General features: G+C 46.8%; 1 long non-coding RNA gene across 1 annotated transcript; it reads left to right on the top strand.

Annotated features, from left to right (window-relative positions):
- The first annotated feature begins 3,076 nt into the window (after positions 1 to 3,076).
- On the top strand, positions 3,077 to 15,791 carry LOC109396756 (uncharacterized). The gene is made up of 3 exons (XR_002126910.1): positions 3,077 to 3,293; positions 5,325 to 5,455; positions 15,530 to 15,791. It is a non-coding gene; the product is annotated as an uncharacterized LOC109396756 (long non-coding RNA).
- Positions 15,792 to 19,730: the final 3,939 nt, after the last annotated feature.

Raw genomic sequence — 19,730 nt, forward strand, 5'->3', positions numbered from 1 at the left:
CTCCCATCCTGCACAGTAAGTGTTCCTCTCCTCTCATCCAGAGCATGAATCTGGGACAGCGCTGTGACTTCTGTGACCAGTGCCATGCAGTGGAAGTGGTGGGGCACACCTTCCACGCGTAGTAGGCCTTAAGAGACTCATGGCTTTTGCTCTTGCTCCCTTCAGCTGCCCTTGTCATCATTTAAGAAGGTCACTCTAGAGCCCTTAACGAGACCATGTGGAGAGAGAGGTCCTGACACCATATTTACCATGTCTTTTGTTTTCTGTATTCTGATGCTCTGACATAGCGGGCTTGCTGACCTTGAGGGACTGCTCCTCCCAGGGCTAGCCGATTCTTAGAGATAGAAAGCAACTTTCCCATGATGTGCCTTTCATACACAAAACCAACCAATCCAGGACCCACATGCCAATCACCTCCTTTATCCAGCTCTCACACTCTGGGCCACTACCCATCTACCCTAATCACCCCAGGGCCAAGTACCAGACAACTAGGGACAGTCCTTATGCCCTAGGGCCTGCTGAAACTATTCAAACTTGTCAATTTCAAACATGCCTACCCACTCACCCACTTCTTCCTACAGAAACCACAGTAAAGGCTCTTGCCCACCTGTCCCATTCACTCCCTCTGCCTTCTCACTGACCCTGGTGTTTCTGCAGGCGTGGGTATGGTATGTCTCCTTTTGGGAAGGGCATGGCATGCCTCCTTTTTAGAACTATGAGTGTAACAGCCTTTTCGATGAAATCATCTCCTGATCTGTTGGCCTCACCATACCTGTTTAACAATGAAACTTACGAGTATGTTTTAAAACAATGCTGCATGGAGAGAAAGGCCCAGGTCACCCAACATCCCAGCTGTGCCCATCCCCAAGCTGAGCCTTCCGCTGGACGCAGCCACACCAGTGAGCCCAGGCAAGACCCACAGAAGACCCTCCCAGAGTCAAGAATAACAAGTAGTTGTGTTAAGTCATTCAGTTTTGGGGTCATTTGTTAAGGAACAATAGCTAATTGAAGCACCCACCACCTTCTCACTTTGGTGTTTCAGTGTTTGTGATCTGAAATCATTGATTTGGATGCTTGACTGAGATTTCTCCCCATGGCAAAGCTTGGTACATAGTTTTATAAAAAAAATAGAAATTTTCTTATTGACTTTTGCTTTATTGAAAAGATGTTTACTTAGCCTCTCTCAAATGAGATATTATACTTTGCAGATTAAACCCTCCAGGAAAGGGCAGAGTGGCTCACCTCTGCCTACCCCATGTGCAACCATCCCCAGAGGAAGACCCGAGGCACCTAAAAGAGTGCTGGCCCACAGTGAGGGCTCCTCTCACCCGTCCATGTAAACAGCTGCTCAGTGCTCCGTTTCTGAGACACTGCACCTTTTTGAACACGTGTGATGTACTGCCTTGCACTGAGGTGTCGTCCCCATGCTTGCACATATCCTCCACTCACCCTGAGGGCTCACTCCTGCAGGGTGAGGACCAAACTACCTAGCAAAATGTCCTGCACGCACTAGATGTTCTTTTTAATATTTATGTTTAATCAGTTTCTGTAGGCCCCTGACTTTCCTTCTCCAGGCACCAGTTTGCTGCTCTGAAGCTTGGGCCTCCACTGAGCTGATGGTGGACAATCATATTAAACATGTCACGGCATGCCACTCCTCTGCCAGGGCCCTGGCCCAGCTTCCTCTCCTCTCCAGCCACGCCCCCACCTCTCCCTGGACACAATAAGCACACTGCTGCCTCGGCTTTTGCAAGTACCATTTCCTCTGCCTGGAACCCGCTGGCTTCAGGGAACCACATGGCTTACTCTCTCGAGTATTTGCTCAAATGTCTCCTGCCAGTGTGCTCCCCAAATCCCACCCCACCCTTGCGCTGTCTCATTTCCTCCCTTTGTCTTTCTCCATGGCCATCTGACCAACCATAGATTTCCTTGTCTGTTGGTTGTCCCCTTCCTTCAGCATTACATAAAGGTCCAAAAGGGCAGCTATCCAGATGTGTTCACTGCTTATAATCTCAGAATCCAGCACGGTGCACCGAGCAGGTATTCCATCAATACTTCCAAGTGACTGAATAAATGAAAGGGATGTAGGGCTCCTGTGACTGGTGTTTTCATGAACCCTCTGCATTGCTGCCTATGACTGCTCCGCAAACAGCCTTCTCTTCTGTTTCATGTGGGGACAGCAGCCTCCCACAGCAGCCCCCAGTGTCACCCACGCCCTTTTTGAGGCAAAGATCAGCACATCATATGCATCCTCCACAGGGCTCCCTCCCAGTCCACAGTGCATTCAAGGGAAATGGATCTCAAACTAAAGACAGAGGCAATTGGAAAGAAGGTTTCCACAGTCCATCGACTGATCACACTTTTTCTAATCTCCCTTTAAACATCTTTGCTCTTTCTCCAAAGCCCCTTTCTAGGTAGCCCCCACTTACTTATCCAGGTCCTTTCCAGGAACTCCCGTCTGCCCCGCTAGACGAAGTAAGTGCTCTCCACGCACCCTGGACCCTGGACTTCCTGAGAGTGTCACTGACTGCTCCACATGTACATCTGTCTCCCCCACTGACTCATAAGCAATGGGAGGGCAGGGACAGCATCCCCAGTGCCCAGCGCAGTCGTGGCACGTAGTTCACATTTACTGAGTGTGTGCTGAATGGATGCAAGGACACATGAATGAATGAAGCAGAAGAAATAGTATGGAATCTGTAAAGGCAGACTGACAGAAGTGACGATGAGAAGGAACTTCAGCGTTGTGGGATTTATCCTCTTGAGCCCAGGGTTCTGTCTGTCATTCGGTGCTAACAGATGTCCTTTACACAAAACTTTCCAAGGAAAAGAATTTCACGGCTCTCCCTCTTCCTCTTTCTGGCTAAAGCCTGTTGATTCAGACACCAAATTAAGAAATAGGTGAATGGGCACATGGCATTCCCAGGGCTCGGTCTGTGCTGTTGTTGTCCCGAATCTAATACTTCACATGGAACACAGCTGAGGTCATATCCTCCCTCTGTTCTTAAACTCCCCCTCCCCACAAAGGGCAGGGCCAGGAAGTCATTGCAAAATATTTCTAATGAGATACATAAAATCCTAAACAAATAACCAAGGAACTAATTGAAGCAGTTTGCTTCTACCTGTGGCATTTTGAAATTTACCATGTCTTTTTTTTCTTTTTAATTGTATTGGCACCAAAGAAAGGGGACGGGTGCCCTCAAAGGAGCAATTCAGCAGAATGAATCTCTTGGGGTGACTGTAATCATATTCTCTGCACCAGTGACAGCGTGTGCTTAGCGAGCTCTCCCCTGGTGAGTAGATTTTGTGTTTTTCTTCTTCTGGATTTGTAGCTGCATTGCAGGGGCAGCTTAAAATAACCCAAATCCAGGCCAGCCTGCACCTAGTCATGGAAGTCAAACTACAGAGCCTACCGTCTGGGCTATGGAAACTGAGGCAGGACCACGCTGAGTTCACAGCCATTATGGTGCATGATCTAGGGAGTGCAGATGAGCAGGAGCCTCTCTCCAGAGGATCGGGACAGCTAGGAAGCACCGCCTGCCCCCATTTGCTGGCATTTTCTCCTGGAAAATGTAACCATAGGACAAATGTCTGAAGTCTCTGAAAAAAAAATAGTGCTACATTTGCCCTAAAGACAACACATAAAATCACCACAGTGTGTTGTCATCAGAGGGGCCTGTGGTGATGAAGCCACATGCCAGGGAGTTTTAGTGCATTGGGGAAGACCAAGACAGGAAGAGAATGCCAGAGGCTGTCAGCCTGCTGTATAGCTGCCAACACACTAACAGAGTCAGACAGGCAAACCTGACATCTGTCGAGGAACAATTAGCTGCCATCAAGCGCTTAGCCTCTGCCCAGCACTCTGCAGGGCTGGAGATGTTTCCAGATGTCCTTGTGTTCTAATGCAGTCTGTTCTTAACACATATCAAGAAGAAGGAAGCCCAGGGTACATGCTGTAAGGAGTACTCACCTGATTGCCAAGGTCAGCTTAGCCCAGGGACAGCAGTGGCCTCTTCCATGTTGGCTATGGGCCAACATGAGTAGTATCATGTAACTCGTCATAGAATGCCTCATTTATTCCCCCTAAAACTTCATGAATTGAGTTACATGAAGCCCATTTAATGGACAAGGAAACTGATCTCAGTGAGGTTAAGGAAATCTAGCCCAAAGGTGGAGAAAGCCAGGCAAATGGAGGTCAGTTCAGTCATATTCGTCACATTGGAAACGCCAGTGTTCACCCTCTCATCTTGCATCTCTTGAGGCTGCATCTAGGGACAGTCCTAAGATGGAGAAAACCTGCAGGGAGGAGGAGGAGAGGTGTGAAAGGCTGTACCGAGGATAGGGGGCTAAAGGGGATGTTCTTCCTGGGTATGTAGGGCTGAGTCCTCACTTAGCCCACCTGCCACCAGGTAAGTGGGGTTGGAGATGTGAGTTCAACCACTGACCCTGCTGTCTCCGGCAAGTCACATAACCTTTCTGAACAGCAATGTTCTTGTCCACAGATGGGAACATGCTGCCTTACACAGGAAATACTCGGCCTGCGGTAGGAGCTCCACGAAAGTGTATGAGGGAAGTTGGGTGGTGAAACATGGTGTTCAGAAAACTTCTTAATGCCAATCACATCTACAGGCTGGAGTGAGCGAAAAGGAATTGTTAGTGAGGAAATTGGGTGAAATAGAATCTATTCATAAGGAAGCAATTACAGTGATCAAATCACTCTGCATGAGAGTTGACCAATTGCACATCAGCTTAGAGACCCTGGCTCCTCAGAGTGTGGCCCACAGAATAGCAGAGTTGTGCCATCATGGGCCCCAACACACATCTATTGAAGCAAAATCTGCACTTTAACAAGAGCCCCAGGAGAATGGGTACATGTTGGAGTCTAAGATGCAATGTGAGGCCAGCACTTGGACTCTGGATTCAAACCCTGGTTGGTCCGCTTAGTGGCCATGATTTTAGTTTGTGACTTATCTACTCTGTTAGGGATAGATCCAGACCTAAAGCTTATTTATGGGACCTAAAGCTTATTTGGTTGGGTGCATCTTCTTTAGGAAAAAAGACTATAAATTTACAAATACAAAATTTGGTTCCAAACAACAGCCCTTATTATCATCCTGCAATGACCTTCCTTACCTCTGAAGCCCCAAGGTGCCTTACTGCATCCTTAGCTCAGAATGCCATATCGACCTCATTTTCTTTTTCTGTCCCTGATCCTCTCATATATGAGGGCGGGGTGTCTCTGCCTTTTTCTTGTATGTGAAGTTTCCATACGTGCTAGTGTAATTAAATGTGATAATTTTCTCTTGTTAACCTGTCTCATGTAGATTTGGTTATTGGACCAACCAGAAGAAGCTTGAGGGGAGACAACAGTTTTTTCCATCCCCACAAAAATGAGGGAGAGAATGGAACAGGAGCAGGAGTTCCAGACACAATAATACGTCAAGAAGACAGAAAGGTATCCCTAACTTCCTGAACCCCTCAACCTTGGGCCACCTCTGCACCATCCAGGTTTCCAGGTACCATACACAACTGGGCCAAGCCAGCAGGCTGTTTTCTGGGAGATGAGTGGCATCCCCAGGGAGTCCTGCAGTTCAAGGACAATGGGCCCTCAGGGTCGCAGGGAAGGGCCTGTGGTAAGAACAATTCTGCTGTTTACTCAGTGTGTGGGAGCAAGTGCTTACTATCTCTGAGGCCACTTTCCTGAGCTATAAAGTGTGCAACGAGGATTAAATGAGATCAGGAATGTGCCTGACTTGCAGCAGGTGCTCAATACATCATAATCTGGCTTGACTCCTCGTCTCTTCACCCACAAGCAATTCCAGACTCCCATGTACCAAATGACAAACTTGGTGTCCTCAAAGAACGCTAACCGTCTCTCCTCCCACCTCTAGATGCTCGAGTAACTTCATTCCTGTTTATTGAAGAACTAATCCAACTATACTCTTTCTCTCATTCGCTTCTGGTCTCTGAATATATTCCTCCATTAATTTTACTTCCTTTTTCATATCTGTCATCTGAGCCTCCAAATATTGATCTCTCTTCTTCCTAAAAATACTTTCCTCATCCCTGCCATCCCCTTTCTCTTCTTTTTTATCATCACACTTCTTGAAATGATGAGTTGCATTTCTTGCATCTGGTTATCTCAAAGGCGTTGCAGGAACTCCTATTGCCAAGCCCAGCGGTGCCTGTGAGGTCAGCACCCCTTCCTGCTGCACTGCACCTGAAGACGTGCTCGGTCCTGGCACCTGGAAATGTTATGACTGCCCCTCCATCCTCTTCTTTCTCAAGTCGTCTGCAACATTTAGTGCTCCTAACATTTCCCTCCTTATAGATCGTTCTCAATGTCCGGGTACTGTAGAAATGCATAGTGCAGTTTGTAAGAATGGAAATACATGGTGTCTGGGATTTGCTCCAAATGACTTCAGCAAACCACAAAAAAGGGAATAAAAGAAAGAAATTTGGCAAAATCTTGACAATTATTTAATTCAAGGAGAGGTTCAGGATGGGTACATGGGGATTCACTGTGTTATTCTATTTCTATATATTGAGTAGCTTACATTTCTCATGATAATTTTTTTTTTTTTAGCGGAGCCATCCTGCCACCTGTTGGCAGCTCAGCGGCAGCTCAGCTCAGGGTGGGCATCAAACCGCTGTTGCTCAGAGCTCAAACTCTTGAGCAAGCTCTTAACCAACTGAGCCACTCGGCCAGCCCTCCTGATAACTTGTTAAACTTTTTCCTTTCCTGGAAAAGTTTACACATCCCTCCTTGTCTTTGGTCCCCCTCTGAGCCCTTCTTTTCCCATCTCTACCTTCTCTTTCTCCACCTCCTTCCTTTAAAATAAGGAAGGTATTTGCTCACTGCTGCGCCATGACTCAGTGCATGGGGCCTGGCCAAGAACACTGGCCTCCCTGGTGTTACTTGAGCTTTAGGTAAAGATGGCCCCAACTCTACAGCTTCTTTTCTGGCTTCTGTCCAAATTCCAGACCCACACGCAGTTTTAAAAATTCATACATACATGTTTTTTGTCTATGGTTATTTTTACACTAAAACCTCGAAGTTGGGTTAGTGTGATGTACATATTTGAAATATATGTAAAAATATGAAGAATGAAACAAAGCCCATGTATGCACCACCCAGATTTAACCAGTACTGACTTTTGGGATATTTGCTTCATAATGTACCTCTCAAGCTCTCCTATATCCCTTCCTCTTCAGAGGAAAACACTGTTCTGATTTGGTGTGTATCTCCTGACCATGTTTATAGCCTGACTACAGAAGCCTATGTCTACAACAGTATATGGGAACTATTTTGGGTTTTTAAATTTACATAAAGCAATTTCACTGTATGTGTCGGTCTGCAACCTTTTTCACTCAACATTGTGGTTCTGAGAATTACTCATGTAACTCTACATGTAGACCTAGTTTATTATTTTGAAAGTGGCAGATATTTTTTAGATGATACATGCCACAGCTTTTCTCACTATTTGCCTACTAATGGATATCTTGGCTGTTTCCTGTATAAACAGGGATGCAGTGACTACCCTTTGCAGGTCTCCTTGTATATACTTGCAGAAACATGCTGCTTTCTTTATATGTCACCTACTAACGGCCCCTCAACACTTTGCTGTGCTTGTTTGCTTTTCTGAGTCTCCCACTCCACCCCAAGCAAAGAGTGCATTCATTTCATCTCTATACTCTTGGTACTTGTACACCATACCTAACTCATAGTGGATTAATCTGAAGTGAGGAAGAAAGAAAGGATAGAAGGAGGAAGGAAGGAAGGAAGGAAGGAAGGAAGGAAGGAAGGAAGGAAGGAAGGAAGGAAGGAAAGGAGGAAGGTCATAAAACTTTCTAGCACCGAGGTCAGGATCAAAGGACTAGGCAGCCAATGGCACTATTTTGTGGAAGTCCAGGTTTGAAGTTGGAACTGAAGATTCCAAGAGGCATTTTAATAGTGATTTATATGACTGGGATCAAAAAACATACTCTCTGCATGGTTTTTACATCTTAGGAAAATGAGAGACACCTCCTGTATTTTGCACCAGTACTTAAACAGGCTTCTGATAAAAGCCAGTTATAGACTATTTTGTGGAGTTTTTCAGATGAAGTGAAACGTCATTGTTTTAAGCCAGCTAAGACAAGACAGATAACAGACAAGATTTTCATGGTAACTCAGCGAACATGTACTAACCATCTGCTCTGTGCCAGGTGCAGCGCGGGTGAGCTCTGAGGGCCTGGGTGAAGGCATTGGGATGGGAAAGGGGTGGGGGGGGAATCAGTGTGAGACTCACTGAGGTGCAATTAACGGTGGGCAATTAGGGGGAGGTGCTTGGGTTGGACTTGATCTTGGGCTTCTTTGGCCTCTGCTGGGTGGTGAGGTCATCCATTAACCTCCTGCACGTGTAGCCTTATCTCCTGAACAAGTGGAGCCTGGGGCATCTGAGCCACAAGAGGTCTAAGAGCTGAGGCAGGGGCAGAACTACAAGTGAGCCCCCATTGGGACAGGTGCCCAGTAAATGCTTGTTATTAAAATGAGAGAGTGGGTTCAGATGATGGCCTTCAGACGCTCAGCCCCAATTCTTCCTGAGGCTCATTATGTCCCTGCAACACAGCCACAGCCCATTTATAAGGCACCCCTTGGTTTGAATTCATTTAATTTGGCTTCTGAATGTTGCAATTCACAGTTCCACCAAGCCTGGAGGTAGAGGAGCTGGCAGAGAGCTCTCAGGAATGGGGAGGGCACTGTTAGGCATACTGATCCTGGTCAACACTTGGACGTTTGATCTAGAAACGGAGAAGTGGCTGCAGAGCTCTCAGGCTGTCAAGTAACTGCGGTGACTGTGAGCAATAAGGTTTGCGTGTGTGGTGGTGGTGGTGCGGGGGCAGCCTGGCTTTCTCCTGCAATACCTGGAGCAGAGTAGGCATTCAGATATGTCGCAGGCTTTCCTCTCGATCACAAACTTGGGTCTGCCAGGTAATTGCTTTTCCAAATGCCAATGTCATTTGCATTTGACATTGCAAATTCCATGTTGGTCATTACTGGACTTCAGGCAATTCCCAAAGTCGCACAGGAATCCAGGAGCCTTAAGTGATCCAAGGGCATGAGAGAGGACTTCCCCTCCCCAGCCTAGCAGGTTGGCTCCCCAGTTTTCAGTGTCTAAGTTCAGAGCGATTCCTGGGAGTCCACTTCTAGGCCACATGTGGGCAGGGGAATCTGCTGAGACTGGGCACCCTGGACTCGGGCAGTCCCTCTCGAAGTCAAGCCATGTGACCTCTGCCTCCGAGGTCTTGCCACCACAAGCCCATCTGCCAGACATTCAGATAGCACCTGTCTTCTGCCAGCCCGTGCCACACAGAAAGTTCTGAGCAGCTCGCTGCCTCCCAAGTCATAAACGCAGCATAGAAGGTGATACTCTATTTTCAAGCCATCAGACGTTAAGGGGTTCAAGCATTTTTCTCCCACAAATGCCCCCTCCTCTGCCCTCTCCTACTCAGCTGGGAGGGGTGAGGTGGGTGCAGAAGGCAAAGCATTTTCCTAGCAACTCAGCCTCATGCAACTTTCTCATTCGTTCCTCTGGCCAGTTTGGCGGATGTAGTGTATGCGTGTTGGGGAAGAGGTGCTGGTTCAGCCTGATCAGTTGTGCATCTGGGCTGTGCCGTTTTGAAATGTAAGGGCCAAGACTTCTGCCTTTATTCTCTGGGTCCTCCATTACACCTCTCTCCAAGCAATGCTGGGCCCTGTACAGGGGAGGACACAGGCTGAAGAAAATAGGCTGGGTAGAGGCGGTTAGTCCTTCACAGACCACCCAACCCCAGGAGCTATCACTTGGTAAAGGGTTTCAGTTAGAGTATCGGGAAACCGTCTGCGCACACCCTTTTCTTGAAGACTCACTAGACAGATAAACACTTTAACGGTTCTGAGACGCCACCTCCATGGAAGAGTCCTGTTTATACACCAGGGTTTTCCAAACTGACTCAGCTTCAGGAGCTTATCTTGAGGCGCTTGCGTGGGTCTGGGGCAGACTTAGGCTGTTAACCCTGGGACTGGTTGATTCAGGGGCCTGCAAAAACCTTAGGGGGACAGATTAGTTTCCTGTAGCTGCTGTAAAACATTACCACAAACTGCGTGGCTTAAAACAACGTAGATTTATTCTCCTACAGTTCTGTAGGTCAGAAGTCTGAAATGGATCTTATGGGCTTCTAAACAATGCAAATGGAGCCACTTTAAAACAGAGCTGAAGCAGCCATACCAGAGGAACTGCTTCACGCATCTTCTACCTCAAACCTTGGAAATGTTAAAACAGGGCAGCATTAACTTTGGATTGGGCCTAGGGCAACACTGTGTACAAAAAACAATAACAACAACAACAAGAACTGTTTGCAAGGACCACAAGAAAGCAGGTATGACTACTGGACTGAGGACTGTCAGACTGAAAATTAAAAGCATGATTTAGAATTAACATCACTCTATTGTGTTACCTGCACCAATAAAAATGCCTTCCTTCTATGGATGTAATTGTTTCCTTTCCCTTTCACATAAATACCCCTGGCCTTTGTCTCCTAACAGAAACACTATTTGGGCTTCTGCCTGAATCAATACATCCCAAATAGCTATTCTTTAATCTCAAACAGATGTTTGTTTGCCTCTCACTTTGAAAGGGCTTTTGTTTTTAAGTTAACAGGCTAAAATCAAGATGTCCGTCGAGGTGGGTCCTTCTGGGGACCTGAGGGAAGAATCCGCTTCATCAGCTTTTCCGCCTTCTCCAGGCCACCTGCATTGCTTGGCTTGTGGCCCCGTCCTCCACGTTCAAGCACATCATTCCACCCTCTGCTTCCGTCATCACTCTACCTTCTCTGACTCCGACGCTCCTGCCTCCCTCTTACGATGGCCCGTGGGGTTACGTCAGTCCCACCTGTATAACCCAGGCTACGCTCTCCCTCTTAAGATCCTTAACTTAATCACTTCTGCAAAATCCCCTTTGCCATGTAAGGTAACATTCACAGGGTTTGAGGATTAGGATGTGGACACATTTGGGTGTCACTGTTCTGTTTACCACAGTGCGTGGTGTTGGAGGGATGGCTCAGATTCAGGCAATGGTCTGTCACGCCACATGGAACTGGTTAGTCATTTTCTGGGACAGGCCTCTGTCAGGAAATCCAGACGAGCCCCTGGGAATTCTGCCCACCAACACCAGCAGGAGTGGGAGGACAATCTTTTGACAAACCCACTCCAGTTTTAGACTCTGAAATCTGAGCTGTGACGTAGGCCGTCCTGCCCCTTGGCTAGACCTTGCATCCAAACCATTCGATAAAGCCTCTCAAGATAGAAATGGGCCAATGAAGAGCTGGCCTTGTGGATCTGACATGGCCTCAGTGTCCCCACTCACAACAACGTGTGGAAGCAAAGAAATCGGTGGCTTGTTGAGATCAGGAAAAACAAAACAGTACTAGCTGTGCCAAATCCACAGAGGTTTGGGAAAGGCATTAGCCAGCTGCCAGAGCACATTGTCTCAGGGGTCAGTGCAGGTGGCCCCTCAGGGAAGCACCTCTAAGAAGTGGCTGGCAGCCACCACTCAGCTCACTTTGTGGCTGGGGCTGAGGACCAGGACTTGGGAGAGTCCTGTGAAACAAACAGCGCCAAAGCTGCCTGTTTAAAAAACGAAGAAAGAGAAAAAAGGAAGGAGGGAGTGGGAAAGGAAGGAGGGAAGGAAGGAGCGAAGAGGGGATGAGAAAGGAAAGGAAAGGAGAGGAAAAGGGGCGGGGAATGAAAAGAAAGGAAAAGAAAAAAGAGGAGAGGCGAAGGAAGGAGAGGAAAAAACTCCAAAGCCATTTAGGCTCTCAGTACGTCCTCCTGCTGAGATAAGAGGCCCTTCCTCAGAAGCCAGGAGGCTCTTCCGTTTTCATTGCAGCAGGATTTCCTTCTAGAGGCCGAATCCAGCCTATATGCATCCATTTGGGTCATTTTTTCAAGTGGGTATCTGCTTTTTTGCATGTTTCTGGAAAAAGCATCCTTTGGAGACTCTGTGTATTATCTGAGTTAATGAATAAACATCAGTGCTGCTGCAGGGGCCCTAGGTGAGTGGGGAAGAGGAGCTTCCTATTCTGTTGAGTGTGAGAAGCACACCTTCCTCAGCCTCCCCAGACGAGCGAGTGTGACTCCTTTCCTGCCCTCAGCCGCCCTTGCCCAAGACTGCCACACACGACCACGACTGTCTGGAGAGTGGAGCCCCAGCCAAGATGCAGTTTGGACTCTCCTCCCCCACTTTTTTCTTTTTTGACAGCGCCCCCTTCCTCTTCCCCTCAGTTCCAAGGGAAGGTGGGCTGGACCCTCGGAGGGTCTTCAGAATCCTGGAGTGGGGCTGAGGCCAGGAGGGGCCGACGTTGGCACTAGTTATCCTTCCCAGGACCCCCACCTTTGCACTCTTGGGTCCACTGTTCAGAGCAGGGAATGGGGAGGGGGAGAAGAAAGAAAAGACCCTTGTATTTCTGTATACACATACCTATATCTACATGTTGTATAATAGAAACACATAGATAGATGTTACACGGATATAGATCCCAAATGTCCCCTAAATCCAGTTAGAGAGAAACAGAGATGTGTACCAGAACCTTCCTTTTAACTCATACCCTTTATACATTGGTCCCCCTGCATACACACTTGCCAAGGACTGGTATGAGTGATATTCTATCCATGCTGCCCTTCAGAGGCCAATTCAGGTCCTTGGAGTCTGGTCAACAAATGTTTGCAGGCCAACTTCTAAGCTTAGCTCTCTGTGGGCCACCTTTAACACGCCCAGGCCACCCTGCCTCCCAGCACAGCCCGGACCAACCAGGCCGGTCACCTGGCCTTCCCTGAATTCCCCTTTGCTCCTTCAGGCCTCTCCCTGCATATTTTTCCATGAACTCACCACCCACACTTCCGTGGGCAGCCCAAATGCTACCCGCATCCTAACACAGGGACCACATGCAATTTTTCTCTCCTGCTCAAATTCTTCTAAGATATGAGATCTCCTTTGGCCCAATAGGGGTGTGTGTGTGTGTGTGTGTGTGTGTGTGTGTGTGTGTGTAACACATGCACGTGCATGTGCGTTTGTGGTGAGGAGGGGAGGGGAGAAAGGATGGGGGTGAGGTGAGTGGGAGAGGAGAGATGGAGTCACTTGCATCGAATGTCCTTAGTGGACAGGAAGCAATGATAATTTGCAGTGAAAGTGTGTATACGTTAAAACGTTACATAGAAATGGGTGAAGTTTTAAATGGAAAACAAAGCCCTTATCCTGAGGTGTCTAGCATTTCTCATACTTTACAGTAAACCCCACTAGATCCAAATTTAAGTGAAGCTCAAGTAAGAGCGTGGTAGTGTGAGCTTCTTTTAGATTCCCAGGAGCAATAAATTTCTAAATCTAGCTGGATTCTCGGTCTATGTGGATTTTAGCCTTAACTCTAACCATTAAACAGGAAGGACAAACAGAAGTTTATAAAATTCGTGTATTCCTCCCCAAAACAGAAAGATGCTATCACTGCCTTGTTCCTTCCAGTGCACTAATTAAAGTCAGCGTATTGTGTGGCTACGTCTCCATGATGTCATGGCCACTCCATTTGTGATGGAAATACCACACCTGTGTGCTGAGTTTATATTTAGCCCCCAAAGCTGAGTCATCAGAAATAGCAGAGCAAAGTGACTCTATTTTAATTAAATGTTACTACATTCTCTAGGAAATCACACCTGAGATGATTTCTACCCTGGAGAGAAGGGAAAGACATCAAAAATGATTGGTAAAAATTATCAGATTCCTAAATATAATGCAGCTAGGTTGAATGAGACAAGACCCTGCCTTCTCAATCAGACTGAAATGACACATTAAAAAGAAACCACTTTACTTTATCCACAGCTCTTGTTCACCAGCACCTTTTATGCTCATTTTCCTCACTCCCACTGTGCACCAGCATCATTCAAACAGTCAATAAATATTTTCTAAGACACTGCATCCCGTTGCCAGATAATCCCGGAACTGCCCGGGAAGTCTTCACCACAAGTTCCCTGGGAGTGGGGGAAATGTCACACCAGTGTCATTCTATGGTCTAGTAGTCCCTACTGGAGCATGTAATTCCATTTGGCCTTCACAAGCCAGTGAAGGGGAAGTTCACTCCTGCACTGATTCAGGAGCTCAGAAAGGACAAGTGACATTCCTCAAGGGGTCCAGGCAGGTTCTGAACCAGCTCTGCCCAGTTCTAAGGCTGGTGCTCTTAACCTCTGCACCATTGCGTGGCCTTGGCTGGGCCATGTTTCCTGGAACTCAGAGCATGCTGCAGTGGCATGTCAGGCTCTAGGACCACTGGGAAACAAGAGAACTGGAGTCCAGCATGGTACGCAGCAACTGGACCAAGGCCCCTACTTTTAAAGGAACCTACACAGTCCAGGAACTCTTAGAAGCAGACTCATAAGTAGGCGCTTCCTTCTGCCCAGCCAAGGAACACACAAAGATGGTTTTTACCTGCTTGGAACAGAAAGGCTGTGAGTTTTTCTGTTTGTTTTTGTGTGTCTAGAATACAGTCACCATCACTCATAAAAACAGCAGCAGCAGCTAACATTTAATGAGAGCTCAGGATGTGCTTTTCCCAGATGACCTCATGATACCTTCCCAATCCTGGGAGGTAGAAACTATTACTATCCCCACTTTGTACAGATGAGAAAGCTGAGGCCCCAGGCCCCTTTTTTAGAAATTGTGACAAAGTAGGAAGATCTAAAGGAGATTGAAAGGGCCGGCCAAGCGGCTCAGTTGGTTAAGAGCTTGCTCAAGAGTGCGAGCTCTGAGCAACAGCGGTTCGATGCCCAGCCCAAGCTGAGCTGCCGCTGAGCTGCCAACAGGTGGCAGGATGGCTCAGCTAAAAAAAAAAAAAAAAGCTAACTTTAAAAAAAAAATTAAAAAGTAAAGTAGACTGAATAACATATCCATTGCCGGTTGAGGTCACCTGAGACCATCAGCCACCTTGCACTTTCATGGGGAGGTTTCCTACGGGCTGCCCCTTCTGTCCTCATCTCAGGACAGTGCTTCTCATCACCAGATGAGAAAATAGAGGCTTGGAGCAGGTAAGCCCTGGCCTGGGTGCCAGCACTGTAATGGACACTGCTGGGGACAGAATTCTGCCCAGGGGGTTGGGGTAGAGGCTTATAAGCCCAACTAAACCCAGGAGTCAGAACTTGGAGCTTTGGAGCCACTGAAAACCACTTAGTCCTTAAAAACCTTTTTTGTTTAATGTTCAAGCTCTTTTTTAAAAAAAAATCAACTTGCCAGAAGGTAATATGAAGCTCAGACACACGTGATAATAAAGGAAATTGTCACTGTTGAGTCATCCCAACAATGTGCTCTGCACAGCTAAATGCACACTGGAGGAGGCTCTGAGCCCTGGGCTGCAAGTACACATATAAATACGTTGTAGCTCAAGGTACCCCAGCACCAGGGCTGACCTCCAGCCTCCCACTCTGCTCTGTCTCCCACATTTTCATGATTATGTTTATTTGAATTTCCAGATGCATCAAATAATCAAGAGAATTTGGGCTCTGGCTGCAGACCCGGAGATTGGTTTTGATCAGAGACACCTGGTGGCTCTTGAGATACACCACACTGCAAGGGCACTACTAGCCTTGCCCCAAGCACGCAACCAATGGATGTCAAGGAAGCCCAGCTTCTGCTAAGGAGAGTATCCAGCGTCTCTTTTGCAGGGAGGGGGGCGGCCCAGAAGGGCACAATGGAGCGGGGCTTTGTGGCCAGAGCCAAGTGGGCTTGAATACCCTTCCGGCTCTGTGTCCTGGACAGTTATCCTGATTCCCCTCAGCTTGGCCCCATCTGTGAAAATGGAACAGTGATGCACTTAGCTCTTAATGCCATTGTGAGAACTAGCTGAGCAAGAGTAACGGAGCCGACTGTAGTACCCATGGTATTTGTCTGTTGCCTGCCCTTACTGAGACCTGGGTGCCCGTCAGTTCACAACAGGTCCATCCTGGGGCCCACTACAGCGCTTCTGTGCTCAGATGGTTACAGTTTGATCAGTGCAGGCAGGCTTTGTTCCCTCAGGGTCCTAATGCACTACACCCACAAAGGATATCCCTCCACGAAATCACGTTCATGGGGTTTTCTCTTGAGAGGCAGGGGTGCTGCTATTATGACAGCTTTTTTTCCCCTTTATATATTTCAGTATGCTTAAATTTTAGCTATAAGCAGTTATTTTTATATTAAGAAAAATAATAACTACTTCCTTTTCAGAGGAAAAAAATGTTAGAACTTCCATCATTGTTCTTCATCTTAGCCCTTGGATGATTTTGTATCTGTTTATTTATCTTTTTGAATAGAATAAAGGAGACTCTGGGGTTTTGCAGAACTATTTAATATTCTCATATGCTATCCTTTAATTTCAACTGTTGTCATTGTCTTCATACAAGGGAAAACAGCACACAAGAGACATCTCCCTCTGGAACGAACCCAAACAATAGTGTCTATTTCCCTTCCCAAGCTGAGTCTGAAAATGAGGAAAGCAGAGTGATTTCATTTCTACCAGCTCCACAGTACTTTCCAATACCAAATCAGCTTTTCCACACATCAAGGTAATCTGAAAGGGAAACTGATAGAGCACAAGTGGTTGCTTAAAGCATTTTTTGGTTTTCTTTACTTTTTACTTACTTTATTTTCTTTTTATAATTAAAGTTTATTGGGGTGACAATTGTTAGCAAAGTTACTTAGATTTCAGGTGAATTTTTTTTTAAACAAATGATGCGGTTAAGAAAGAATTGTATGCAAAAAAATAACTCAAGAATTTTATATACATTAGGGAATTTATCTATTGAAATACCAACATAAATTTTTTAAAGCAAAAAAAAAATCCTTCTGTAATCAAATAATCTTTTTCTAATTAACCTCTTTGATTGGCTGATTTTGCTATGCTGGATTTTCTTAAAATAAAGGTCACTTATTAATCTTGGTTCCTTAGTAAACAGTACAATTTTGGGTGATCTATTTTGTGATAGGTCAATTCCCAGTTGTCATTAAAAAATACTAGAATTATTACATTCATTTATTTAAAAAGAGATCACACCATAATTCTTCACTAAGGTCTTAAAGATTGAAAACTTACCAGGAATGGACAGACATTATGATTTATTCTAGTACATGTGGAATCATATCAGGGATATTTGCTCAAGTTTTAGAAAGCACCTATTTTCTAAAGAAATGGAATCCCATAAGCAGTGGTATCAACCTTCCCTTTCTACAATGGGACTGGCACACATGAAATTCCCATACTTGGGCATCCAGAAAAATAGTCAAGCATACCTGGCACGAAGACCTACAGGGCATGCTGAGTGTGCTGTAACACTGGCAAACAGTACAAACCCATGACTGACTCTCTAGCTGTGCGGTCAAACTGAGCCACATAATAATCACCTCAATGATTCTACAGAGAAGTATTGGTATCAGGATGTGAAAGGGGGGAAATCTCAAAATTTGATATAGGATTATGTCACCAGTGAGCCTGTGAAACTTATAGTTAGAGCAAAGTTCTAAAGTGTGTCAGTGATGACTTCATAATGTCTATTTCTCTTTTAAGGAAGGTGACCATATGGCCCAGTTTGCCTGGATAGTCCTGGTTTAGGCCAGTTGTCCTGCAATAATTATTAATAGGAACTCCTTTCATTCTTAAGTGTTCTGGTTTGGATGATAAATGACCCTGTCCCCTCACCTTCAGGTGTAGCTCACTTAGGGCCCACCCACCTCTCCCTGCCACTCTAAGATGCCTACAGAGCCTTCCCAACAGAGCCCCTTGGTCCAGATTTTTCTACTACTGCCCCCACAAACCCAAAACGTAGCGCTCCAGATTAAAATGTGTGCATTTGAGAATAGCCTTTTGCAGACAATCACCCTCAACCAGAGACATGCATCTAATGGGCTGCCTGGCCCAGTGGGACAGACACCCAGGTGGGGGTGGTCCTTCAGAGTTCTCCCCACACTCCACTGAGGCAGGCATTTGGGAGGAGCTCACACATTGTCGGGGATGACAATCAGAGGGCTCTGGCCACCCTCATGTCCTCCACTGTTAAAACCCCACCCCTGAAGAGATCCAAGATGGCGGAGTAGATAAACACTGTGCCTGCTTCCCTCATCCCGTAAACACATCAAAATTACAACTAAATTATAGAACAATCAACCTGAGAACCATCTAAAGTCTAGCCGAACAGAAATTTTATAACAGGATATAAAGAAGCCACGTCAAGACTAATAGCAAGGGCAGAGACACAAAACGGGCTGGCCCCACACCCATGTGTGGCGGTTGAAAATCAGGAAAGATAGCTCGGCCACAAAAGTTCCCCCACAAAGGACCAAGGGATCCCAGCCCCCCACACCAGGCTCCCCAGCCCTGAGTACTGGTGCCAGGAAGAGAAGTCCCCACAACTTCTGGCTGTGAAAAAATGGGGATTCTGATCTTTCAGGTGGGGTTCAAGACTGCGGGAAACCCAGACATCCTCTAAAAGGGCCTGTGCAGGCACTACCCCTGGGCTCTGGAAAAGAGACGGTGACTCTGGGGGCATCGGAGACATATGGGGAGAGACTGAGTTGTATAACTCAGAATGAGGGCAGTCCCCATTTTCCCTGTGTGGGGTCCTTCTCCCATGCAGCTGGCAGGCAGGTGCCATCTTTCCTGTGTTGAGTCCATCCCCACAGGCTAAGTCTGAATCTGATTGGCCTGGTGAGCTCCACTGCTCCACCCTGCTGACTCACTGAAAACTTGCCTCACCCAACTTGCTTACTGTAAGATGTAAGAGGCTTTATCAGCAGCCAAACCCTACAGGAGCCGGCAGGTGGCAGCCGGCCTTGGAGTGTCCTGGGTTTTTGTGGAGCTACCTCAGACCTGGTACTGGTGGCAGCCTTCCTCAGTTTGCAGCATGGCCTCTGCCACACACCTCCAGGTCCAGCAGAGGCAGTGACCAACTGTGGATTGCTTTGTAGCTCCTACCAGGTACTCCGCAGCCAGTCACAGGCAGTGGCTGACCTAGGCTTGCACTGGAGCCCCTCCCAAGAGGCCCCAGAGCCAACATAATTGGAGGTCAACTTCAGATCACAGCAGAGCAACACCCAATTAGCCCCATAAGCAGCACATACAAAGGGCGGTCTCAACAGGGAGTAGAGCCCACTGGGGAAAATCCCACTCCATGGGTTAAGTCCCCTGCACAGCAGCCCATAAGCTGTGTACATGGCCAAATCCCACAGCCAGTCAGCCTGAAGGTCAATACCCCCCACTAACATGCCAATAGCAATGAAGGCTAAACTATAAAAGGACAGCACACACAACACACACAAGGGACACTCCTGGAGCACCTGGCTCAGGTGACCAGGGAGACTGTGCCACTGGGCCCCACAGGACCCCTACTACATAAGGCTACCCTGCAAGACTGGCAGACATAGCAGCCCTACCTAATACATAGAAACAAAGAGAGGCAACTAAAATGAGGAAACAAAGAAATATGTCCCAAATAAAAGAGGAGAAAACTCCAGAAAAAGAACTAAGCAAAATGGAGGCAAGAAACCTACCAGATACAGAGTTCAAAACAATGGATATAAGGATGTTCAAGGAACTTAGTGAGAACTTCAACACAGAGATAGCAAGGACATAGAAACCATAAAAAAGAACCAGTCAGAAGTGAAGAATAACTGAAATGAAGAATACTGTAGAAGGAATCACCA

Source organism: Hipposideros armiger, unplaced genomic scaffold (genome assembly GCF_001890085.2).
Source record: "Hipposideros armiger isolate ML-2016 unplaced genomic scaffold, ASM189008v1 scaffold_541, whole genome shotgun sequence".
In the NCBI taxonomy this organism is placed as follows: Eukaryota; Metazoa; Chordata; class Mammalia; order Chiroptera; family Hipposideridae; genus Hipposideros; species Hipposideros armiger.